We start from the raw sequence: 12,030 nt of genomic DNA, 5'->3' as shown, positions 1-12,030 counted from the left end.
AGATCTCTTTTCTCTATTCAAAGAAAGAGAAACAGATATTTTTCTCTGTCAAATATTGCTAGGCCACACATTCCCTTCTCTTGTTGTCTAGTAAGTTCAGGGTATGTGGCTTGAAGCAAGATGTGGCTGTCACATAAAATGAGTAGTTCCCATCCACTCTTTTGTAATGAACTGTTAATTCCTATGTAACGGCTTTTCCTGCAGATAAGAAGCAATATTAGAACTGCTTTTTAAACTTCTTAAGTGAACACCGAACAATCAAGACACATTTTAAGAACTGCTGGACCAAACATCTACTGTTTCCCAAAAAGCTACTGAAATTTAAAAAATAATCAATTTAGGGAAAAAAAGAACTGTTAGATAATCCTAACTCTTATAAACTTTCTTCTAAAGTCTTTTGGGCCTCTGCAATTCTTTTCCTTTTCTTTCCATTATGTGTAAAGCATAGAAAAACAAACATTCTCCTTCAAAAGGAACGAATTTATGAAGACCCTATTTAGGCAAGAGCAGAGCGTTATACTAACGACCCTTCTCCATAGTAGAGCATCACATTACTTTACCTATACATTACATGGGTGGGCCATGACAAGGTTTTCTATATTTTCTGTAACTTACTACTCATTATGCTGTGACTTGTACTTGGATTTGCCCTTGAAACTAATGAATCATTTCTCTAATTTCTGGATTCAAGTTTAAATCTGTTGTGGTTGTTATAACTCTATTGGTGTTATTTGCAAGTTAAGGAGTATACTCTTAATCTGATTTTTGGAATAAATAATTAAAATACTAAATTCTCTAAGCCACCCTCAGTGGGTCCTACTAGTTCCACCAATTGGTTTTCTTTGGGGACAGCTCTCCAACCAACCATAGACTCACAGAATGAGAAGCTGATCCTCTAAATACATCAGCTGTATTTAAGTCCAAAACGTTCCTGTAGAAGAGTTCCAAAAGTTCAATTGGCTTACCTTAAAATTTTCATTCACTCATAGAACCAATTACAAAGGCAGGAGAAAAGCTCAACTCTTAAACTTGTCAAAGCAATCTACCAGGTAATGCTTTGTTTTGTTAAATATTTTAATATTTTTTCCCTGCAGATTCAATTCATGGTAGCACCTTTACAAAACCAGATTTGGCACTTCGTGAAACCAAGGCAGGTGGATAACTTGAGGTCAGGAGTTCGAGACCAGCCTGGCCAACATGGTGAAACCCCATCTCTACTAAAAATACAAAAATTGGCCAGGCATGGTGGCACATGCCTATAGTCCCAGCTACTCAGGAGGCTGAGGCAGGAGAATCATTTGAACCCAGGAGGCAGAGGTCACAGTGAGCCAAGATCATGCCACTGCACTCCAGCCTGGGCAACAGAGTGAGGTTTTGTCTCAAAATAAATAAATAAATAAACAGGTTTGGTTATGTTTTTATGATTGATATAACAAAGAATCCACCTGTTCCACAATGAGCAGAAGAACTTCTGCCTGTTAGGAGACCTTTGATCCTATGAACTACTTTTACCTAGACAACTGGAAGAGTCCAAGTTCGTTTTTCAAAATAATAGTAATTTACTCTGGCAAAAATATCTTGAGTCTTCCAAACTGTTATATATTTGTTTGTAAGTGTAAACATATGTGAGAAATATTCTTTATATGACCTCTTCGTTTTTTTAAGGAACTGGGCTTTATTTTTCTCTTAAATTAGAAAACCTAACCAGGACAACTCGACCTACTCCATAGGTTAGGAGAGAAGCTACTGTGTTCACAGGAACGATGCCATCTGTCTTTGCAGATGCCACTTGTGGTCCCCTTGGGTTCTTTACCCACATGGCATACCCTCACTGGTGTTGTCAAGCTTGGTGCTTGCCAGACATGTCAAGCTACTGGGAACACAAGTAAAGAAAGGTAGTTTGATGGAGCAGGAAGGTCAGGGAGGCTTTCAACTCCAAAGTCATCTGAGCATCAACACATAAAACATCAGAATGTGTTATCCCAGTTAACCTAATTGTCAAAATTATACAAATCTCTGAGAAAAGATTTCTGCCCAAAAAGCAAACAAGCAAAAAACTCAAAATAAAAAAAAATTAAATTAAATTGTGAGATTCTGTTGAATAATTATATTACTATTCAATGCTTTACTCCAAATTGGAGCTTCTGAGACCTTGCACAAGGTACTATTATGAATGCTATTTCATAAAAGGAACGGTCTTAATTTTATGAACTAGAAATTCAATTTTATTTATGGTCTAAAATTAAATAAAATCTGGGATATTTCCTTTCCTCGAACACATAATGAAGTTGCATTGTGACTAATGACGGGTAAGACACAGGGCTGAAAGAAGGCTCTGCTTTTTGTTACAAGATCCATGCTCCACTCAGACTCTGGCCTTTTTCCAGGTTCCCAGTCCTTCCTCATAACTCTCAATGATTGACAAGGTAAAAAAAATGAGAAGTTTATTACAAAATGCAAAGAATACAGTAATGTGTCGCAGTAGGGTTTTGATCACTCTTCCAAGACAAAGTCATTATAGAAATCAATGAAGACTCATTCGGTAAGATCTATTTATATTTGAATAAATCATAAATAAATAAACACTAAAAATTTTTAATAAGAGTGAACACTGAGCATTAAAATAATTTTTGGACAAGTACTGGAAGAAATAATTACTAGGAAAGAAATTGTTTTCCACCTGTGATGCCACTGCCACTAACACATTGTAACTTCCAGTGGGTCCAATGTCACAGTTTATTTCTCACATCATTATTACAATTTACCTCAAGACAAGCAATACAAATAAAATATGTATACTAAAAAAGATGTTTAAGCACATAAGAGTTTTTAAACTGCTTAGATTAAAACTCTATTAAATTAAAAGTACAACAAAAAACAAACCCAAACAGCTCAAGATTAGTAGAACCCCACCAAATGGTTATGAATAGGCAATGAGTCAAAATACATCCATAGAGTATATGTGTGCATTGTAAAAATCTAATACAATCCAGTTAATCTAGGGCATCAATGTTAGTCCTTCACCAAATACTCCTGTTTATTCCCAACTATAAAATGATTAATTTATGTCCAACTGCTTGGTTTAGTAAGTACAATAAAAACCACGTTTTCCTTCTACCTAGTATCTAATACAATTTCTGAAGTACAAAATTAAAACTGACACAGAATAATTTATATTTCAATCTACTCATCTAACTGCCCAATTTGTTTTTTAATGTGGAATAATTTTGACAGAAATGTACTGATAAATACATCTGTTAAGGCCTACCAATCTAAACTTAGCCATTATCCATATATAAGCCCCTACATACATACATAACAGAACTGAGGTGTGAAAAGGCAGACACAGAGATTTAAACACATGGCGGGCTGAATGAAATCTCATAAGATGGTCATAACCTTCAGAATAAAATTCAGCTTCAAACATGAGCATTAACCCTGTCGCTTGACACTGATGTTGTAGAAAAGCTACACTACAAGTCTACGCTGCAGACAATGTTACCTCAAATACTATAAACTGCCTTTAGAGAAAGTCTAGAAACATTCCTAGAAATTTTCAAAGAATTACTTAAACGCCAGGATTTTTTTTTTTTTTATTATACTTTAAGTTCTAGGGTACATGTGCATAACGTGCAGGTTTGTTACATATGTATACTTGTGCCATGTTGGTGTGCTGCACCCATCAACTCATCAGCACCCATCAATTCGTCATTTATATCAGGTATAACTCCCAATGCAATCCCTCCCTCCTCCCCCCTCCCCATGATAGGCCCCAGTGTGTGATGTTCCCCTTCCCGATTCCAAGTGATCTCATTGTTCAGTTCCCACCTATGAGTGAGAACATGCAGTGTTTGGTTTTCTGTTCTTGTGATAGTTTGCTAAGAATGATGGTTTCCAGCTGCATCCATGTCCCTACAAAGGACTGCAAACTCATCCTTTTTTATGGCTGCATAATATTCCATGGTGTATATGTGCCACATTTTCTTAATCCAGTCTGTCACTAATGGACATTTGGGTTGATTCCAAGTCTTTGCTATTGTGAATAGTGCCGCAATAAACATGCGTGTGCATGTGTCTTTATAGCAGCATGATTTATAATCCTTTGGGTATATACCCAGTAGTGGGATGGCTGGGTCATATGGTACATCTAGTTCTAGATCCTTGAGGAATCGCCATACTGTTTTCCATAATGGTTGAACTAGTTTACAATCCCACCAACAGTGTAAAAGTGTTCCTATTTCTCCACATCCTCTCCAGCACCTGTTGTTTCCTGACTTTTTAATGATTGCCATTCTAACTGGTGTGAGATGGTATCTCATTGTGGTTTTGATTTGCATCTCTCTGATGGCCAGTGATGATGAGCATTTTTTCATGTGTCTGTTGGCTGTATGAATGTCTTCTTTTGAGAAATGTCTGTTCATATCCTTTGCCCACTTTTTGATGGGGTTGTTTGTTTTTTTCTTGTATATTTGAGTTCTTTGTAGATTCTGGATATTAGCCCTTTGTCAGATGAGTAGATTGCAAAAATTTTCTCCCATTCTGTAGGTTGCCTGTTCACTCTGATGGTAGTTTCTTTTGCTGTGCAGAAGCTCTTTAGTTTAATGAGATCCCATTTGTCAATTTTGGCTTTTGCTGCCATTGCTTTTGGTATTTTAGACATGAAGTCCTTGCCCATGCCTATGTCCTGAATGGTACTACCTAGGTTTTCTTCTAAGGTTTTTATGGTATTAGGTCTAACATTTAAGTCTCTAATCCATCTTGAATTAATTTTTGTATAAGGAGTAAGGAAAGGATTCAGTTTCAGCTTTCTACTTATGGCTAGCCAATTTTCCCAGCACCATTTATTAAATAGGGAATCCTTTCCCCATTTCTTGTTTCTCTCAGGTTTGTCAAAGATCAGATGACTGTAGATGTGTGGTATTATTTCTGAGGACTCTGTTCTGTTCCATTGGTCTATAGCTCTGTTTTGGTACCAGTACCATGCTGTTTTGGTTACTGTAGCCTTGTAGTATAGTTTGAAGTCAGGTAGTGTGATGCCTCCAGCTTTGTTCTTATGACTTAGGATTGTCTTGGCAATGCAGGCTCTTTTTTGGTTCCATATGAACTTTAAAGCCGTTTTTTCCAATTCTGTGAAGAAACTCATTGGTAGCTTGATGGGGATGGCATTGAATCTATAAATAACCTTGGGCAGTATGGCCATTTTCACGATATTGATTCTTCCTATCCATGAGCATGGTATGTTCTTCCATTTGTTAGTGTCCTCTTTTATTTCACTGAGCAGTAGTTTGTAGTTCTCTTTGAAGAGGTCCTTTACATCCCTTGTAAGTTGGATTCCTAGGTATTTTATTCTCTTTGAAGCAATTGTGAATGGAAGTTCATTCCTGATTTGGCTCTCTGCTTGTCTGTTACTGGTGTATAAGAATGCTTGTGATTTTTGCACATTAATTTTGTATCCTGAGACTTTGCTGAAGTTGCTTATCAGCTTAAGGAGATTCTGGGCTGAGACAATGGGGTTTTCTAAATATACAATCATGTCATCTGCAAACAGGGACAATTTGACTTCTTCTTTTCCTAACTGGATACCCTTGATTTCTTTCTCTTGCCTGATTGCCCTAGCCAGAACTTCCAACACTATGTTGAATAGGAGTGGTGAGAGAGGGCATCCCTGTCTTGTGCCAGTTTTCAAAGGGAATTTTTCCAGTTTTTGCCCATTCAGTATGATATTGGCTGTGGGTTTGTCATAAATAGCTCTTATTATTTTGAGGTACGTTCCATCAATACCGAATTTATTGAGTGTTTTTAGCATGAAGGGCTGTTGAATTTTGTCAAAAGCCTTTTCTGCATCTATTGAGATAATCATGTGGTTCTTGTCTTTGGTTCTGTTTATATGCTGGATTACGTTTATTGATTTGCGAATGTTGAATCAGCCTTGCATCCCAGGGATGAAGCCCACTTGATCATGGTGGATAAGCTTTTTGATGTGCTGCTGAATCCGGTTTGCCAGTATTTTATTGAGGATTTTTGCATCGATGTTCATCAGGGATATTGGTCTAAAATTTTCTTTTTTTGTTGTGTCTCTGCCAGGCTTTGGTATCAGGATGATGTTGGCCTCATCAAATGAGTTAGGGAGGATTTCCTCTTTTTCTATTGATTGCAATAGTTTCAGAAGGAATGGTACCAGCTCCTCCTTGTACCTCTGGTAGAATTCAGCTGTGAATCCATCTGGTCCTGGACTTGTTTTGGTTGGTAGGCTATTAATAATTGCCTCAATTTCAGAGCCTGCTATTGGTCTATTCAGGGATTCAACTTCTTCCTGGTTTAGTCTTGGAAGAGTGTAAGTGTCCAGGAAATTATCCATGTCTTCTAGATTTTCTAGTTTATTTGCATAGAGGTGTTTATAGTATTCTCTGATGGTAGTTTGTATTTCTGTGGGGTCCGTGGTGATATCCTCTTTATCATTTTCTATTGCGTCTATTTGATTCTTCTCTCTTTTCTTCTTTATTAGTCTTGCTAGAAGTCTGTCAATTTTGTTGATTTTTTCAAAAAACCAACTCCTGGATTCATTGATTTTTTGGAGGGTTTTTTGTGTCTCTATCTCCTTCAGTTCTGCTCTGATCTTAGGTATTTCTTGCCTTCTGCTAGCTTTTGAATGTGTTTGCTCTTGCTTCTCCAGTTATTTTAATTGTGATGTTAGAGTGTCAATTTTAGATCTTTCCAGCTTTCTCTTGTGGGCATTTACTGCTATAAATTTCCCTCTACACACTGCTTTAAATGTGTCCCAGAGATTCTGGTATGTTGTATCTTTGTTCTCATTGGTTTCAAAGAACATCTTTATTTCTGCCTTCATTTCGTTATGTACCCAGTAGTCATTCAGGAGCAGGTTGTTCAGTTTCCATGTAGTTGAGCGGTTTTGATTGAGTTTCTTAGTCCTGAGTTCTAGTTTGATTGCACTGTGGTCTGAGAGACAGTTTGTTATAATTTCTGTTCTTGTACATTTGCTAAGGAGTGCTTTATTTCCAATTATGTGGTCAATTTTGGAATAAGTGTGATGTGGTGCTGAAAAGAATGTATAATCTGTTGATTTGGGGTGGAGAGTTCTATAGATGTCTATTAGGTCCTCTTGGTGCAGAGATGAGTTCAATTCCTGGATATCCTTGTTAACTTTCTGTCTCGTTGATCTGTCTAATGTTGACAGTGGAGTGTTGAAGTCTCCCATTATTATTGTATGGGAGTCTAAGTCTCTTTGTAAGTCTCTAAGGACTTGCTTTATGAATTTGGGTCCTCCTGTATTGGGTGCATATATATTTAAGATAGTTAGCTCTTCCTGTCGAATTGATCCCTTTACCATTATGTAATGGCCTTCTTTGTCTCTTTTGATCTTTGATGGTTTAAAGTCTATTTTATCAGAGACTAGGATTGCAACCCCTGCTTTTTTTGTTCTCCATTTGCTTGGTAGATCTTCCTCCATCCCTTTATTTTGAGCCTATGTATGTCTCTGCATGTGAGATGGGTCTCCTGAATACAGCAGACTGATGGGTCTTGACTCTTTATCCAGTTTGCCAGTCTGTGTCTTTTAATTGGACCATTTAGTCCATTTACATTTAAGGTTAATATTGTTATGTGTGAACTTGATCCTGCCATTATGATATTAACTGGTTATTTTGCTCGTTAGTTGATGGAGTTTCTTCCTAGCCTCGATGGTCTTTACATTTTGGCATGTTTTTGCAATGGCTGGTACCAGTTGTTCCTTTCCATGTTTAGGGCTTCCTTCAGGGTGTCTTGTAAGGCAGGCCTGGTGGTGACAAAATCTCTAAGCATTTGCTTATCTATAAAGGATTTTATTTCTCCTTCATTTATGAAACTTAGTTTGGCTGGATATGAAATTCTGGGTTGGAAATTCTTTTCTTTAAGAATGTTAAATATTGGCCCCCACTCTCTTCTGGCTTGTAGAGTTTCTGCTGAGAGGTCTGCTGTTAGTCTGATGGGCTTCCCTTTGTGGGTAACCCGACCTTTCTCTCTGGCTGCCCTTAAGATTTTTTCCTTCATTTCAACTTTGGTGAATCTGGCAATTATGTGTCTTGGAGTTGCTCTTCTCGAGGAGTATCTTTGTGGTGTTCTCTGTATTTCCTGAATTTGAATGTTGGCCTGCCCTACTAGGTTGGGGAAGTTCTCCTGGATGATATCCTGAAGAGTGTTTTCCAACTTGGTTCCATTTTCCCCCTCACTTTCAGGCACCCCAATCAGACGTAGATTTGGTCTTTTTACATAATCCCATACTTCTTGCAGGCTTTGTTCATTTCTTTTTCTTCTTTTTTCTTTTGGTTTCTCTTCTCGCTTCATTTCATTCATTTGATCCTCAATCACTGATACTTTCTTCCAGTTGATCAAGTCGGTTACTGAAGCTTGTGGATTTGTCATGTATTTCTCGTGTCATGGTTTTCATCTCTGTCATTTCATTTATGACCTTCTCTGCATTAATTATTCTAGCTATCAATTCTTCCACTCTTTTTTCAAGATTTTTAGTTTCTTTGCACTGGGTACGTAATTCCTCCTCTAGCTCTGAGAAGTTTGATGGACTGAAGCCTTCTTCTCTCATTTCGTCAAAGTCATTCTCTGACCAGCTTTGATCCGTTGCTGGCGATGAGCTGTGCTCCTTTGCAGGGGGAGATGCGCTCTTATTTCTTGAATTTCCAGCTTTTCTGCCCTGCTTCTTCCCCATCTTCGTGGTTTTATCTGCCTCTGGTCTTTGATGATGGTGACGTACTGATGGGGTTTTGGTATAGGTGTTCTTCCTGTTTGATAGTTTTCCTTCTAATAGTCAGGACCCTCAGCTGTAGGTCTGTTGGAGATTGCTTGAGGTCCACTCCAGACCCTGTTTGCCTGGGTATCAGCAGCAGACGTTGCAGAAGATAGAATATTGCTGAACAGCGAGTGTACCTGTCTGATTCTTACTTTGGAAGCTTCCTCTCAGGGGTGTACTCCACCCTGTGAGGTGTGGGGTGTCAGACTGCCCCTAGTGGGGGATGTCTCCCAGTTAGGCTACTCAGGGGTCAGGGACCCACTTGAGCAGGCAGTCTGTCCGTTCTCAGATCTCAACCTCCGTGTTGGGAGATCCACTGCTCTCTTCAAAGCTGTCAGACAGAGTCGTTCGCGTCTGCACAGGCCTCCGCTGCTTCCCCTTTTGTTGTTTAGCTGTGCCCTGTCCCCAGAGGTGGAGTCTACAGAGACAGGCAGGTTTCCTTGAGCTGCTGTGAGCTCCACCCAGTTCGAGCTTTCCAGTGGCTTTGTTTACCTACTTAAGCCTCAGCAATGGCGGGCGCCCCTCCCCCAGCCTCACTGCTGCCATTTCGGTTAGATCGCAGACTGCTGTGCTAGCAATGAGGGAGGCTCCGTGGCCGTGGGACCCTCCCGGCCAGGTGTGGGTATAATCTCCTGGTGTGCCTGTTTGCTTAAAGCATAGTATTGGGGTGGGAATTACCCAATTTTCCAGGTGTTGTGTGTCTCAGTTCCCCTGGCTAGGAAAAGGGATTCCCTTCCCCCTTGCGCTTCCCAGGTGAGGCAATGCCTCGCCCTGCTTCAGCTCTCGCTGGTCGGGCTGCAGCAGCTGACCAGCACCAATTGTCTGGCACTCCCCAGTGAGATGACCCCAGTACCTCAGTTGAAAATGCAGAAATCCCCAGTCTTCTGTGTCGCTCGCGCTGGGAGTTGGAGACTGGAGCTGTTCCTATTTGGCCATCTTGCTCCGCCCCCCAATGCCAGGATTTTATACTTTGCCTTTAGCTTCATTTGTCCAAACCAATTGTATCTGCCTTCTACCTATGCACATACAAGTACATACAATACACTCTATATATGAAAATTTATTCACATGCTCATACCAACATCACCTCTTACTGAAAACTTAATATGTTCAGATACTCTTCTAGAGGTCTTACCATACATTATCTAATTAAATCATCACAACCAGCTAATGAACCAGGTACTACTATGCCTCATTGTAGAAATTAAAAATGTGTAGCACCAGAACTAAAATATCTTGCCCAGGTCTCACAGCCAGGAGGTAATAAGGTCAGGATTTGAACCTGGCTCCACAGCACACATTCTTGACAACTAGGACACTAGAATAGAAAAGTGTTTTACCATGAAAAGAAACTGCTCCAATTTTTCTCTCATGAAAATACATATATTACATATAAATACTGACAGAGGGGACAGAAAGGACCTCCTCGTGACATAAATCTGTCTGTTATAAAAATATGGATAAATCAAAGTCCATGACAGCTAAAAGCATGGCAAACAAGAATGTATACCCAAATAGCAATGAAAATGGCAATAGGATGACCCTTGACAACTTGGGGTTTAGCTCAGTGTTCTCCAAACTTACTTTTTTATGTATCTCCACCAGCAAAAATAACTTTGAGCAGGCATGCCCAGCATGGAAAATTGTATGCCTGTATTATGGCAATCCACAGATTAAATACTAGAGAGTATTAACGTATTTCTAAATATCGGCATGAAAAATAAATATAGCATGTGGGTAACATTAATTCCATTATGGAGACCCTTAGTTTAAGCTATTCACGTGCAGTTATGAGGTTCCATGACCTTCAACAATTTGTAATTTTTCAGAGGCACAAATTAAACTGCTGTAGGCACCAAGCTGCTGTGCTGAGACTTGCTGGCCTGGGGAGGAGCTGTGGGACTGACCTGCATCTGCCCCTGCATGAGGCTGTGATGCTCTTCCTTTACTTATGGGAAATCATGAAACCTTTGTGTCTTTGTCAAAATGGATCCACTCCCCACCCCCAGAAAAAGCCACCCTCCAATATTATAGTTAGAAACCTTTTTAGAAATCCAAGAGGCCTAAGAAAATGAAGTTTCTTAGCCAGAAAACATTATATGTATATAATATTTAGATATAGACAATATATATCATAGATATATAAATTTATATATACTGTATATATAAATATAGATCATACATGTCATCTATCACTTACATATGTGAGATAGAAAGGGTGTATCTCCAGATGATCAAGTATTACTATTGCAATTCCCCTGTATAAAAGAGCTTAGCACATAGCAAGAGTTTAAGAAACATTTGTTGAGCCAGGTACCTATAGTCCCAGCTACTGGGGAGGCTGAGGTGGGAGGCTCACTTGAGGCCAGGTGTTTGAGACAAGCCTGAGAAATACAACAAGACTCTGTCTCTAAAAAAGAAAAGAAAAGAAAAGAAAAATTTAATTAGCCAGGCATGTGACACACACCTGTAATCTTAGATACCTGGGAAGCTGAGGCAGGAGGATCACATAAGCCCAAGAATTTGAGGTTGTAGTGAGCTATGATTGTGCCACCATCCTCCAGTCTGGGCAACAGAGCAAGATGACCCTGTCTCTAAACCAGCTAATGAAGCAATGAAACAAGTACTACCGTGACTCACTGTAGAAATTAAAAACGTACAGCACATTTATTTCATTTATTAAATAATTTATTTAAAATATTTTATCAATACTGTATTTTAAAAAGTATTTGTTGAATGAATGAATGAATGTTGTATCCAAAGACCTTTCAAGTATCATCACTGCAACTCCTCCTTATATTTCATATCTCTTTGCTGAGTCCTAGGGGATAATAGCGAGCAGAACAAACACCACCCACACCCTCAGGGAGCCCATGCCATACGTATCAATCAGCCACTACACAGGAGATTGCAGCACACAGGATTCAGGCATGGCTCGGTGCTCAACTAGACTTGTGACTTCCCTCATCCAAGGTCTTAAAAACAAGAGACGTCTTTAAGTGCCCAGGAGAGTTTTAGTGTGACCCTGATTAAAGGAAAGAAACAGAGATCCTCTTGGTTTGTGACTTATGGCCTTAAAATTCTGTTTATAAAACTCACACCCCTTTACCCAGAGTAGTGCATTTAATCTCATCCATGATCGAATTTAAGCCAATCTGAAACTTACAACTAGAATTTATCAGGAAGCAGAAACTCTCAAAAACAGCATCATCTGACTACAAAGCTAAGGA

General features: G+C 39.1%; 1 protein-coding gene across 2 annotated transcripts in view; it reads right to left on the bottom strand.

The window, feature by feature from the left end:
* The window catches only part of ARHGEF28 (Rho guanine nucleotide exchange factor 28), a 260,867-nt gene that overhangs the window by 176,646 nt on the left and 72,191 nt on the right, over window positions 1-12,030 (bottom strand). The gene's annotated exons all lie outside the window — the stretch shown is intronic.

Source organism: Rhinopithecus roxellana, chromosome 3, assembly GCF_007565055.1.
Source record: "Rhinopithecus roxellana isolate Shanxi Qingling chromosome 3, ASM756505v1, whole genome shotgun sequence".
Classification (NCBI taxonomy): domain Eukaryota; kingdom Metazoa; phylum Chordata; class Mammalia; order Primates; family Cercopithecidae; genus Rhinopithecus; species Rhinopithecus roxellana.
This window is presented reverse-complemented; position numbering and strand designations above follow the sequence as displayed.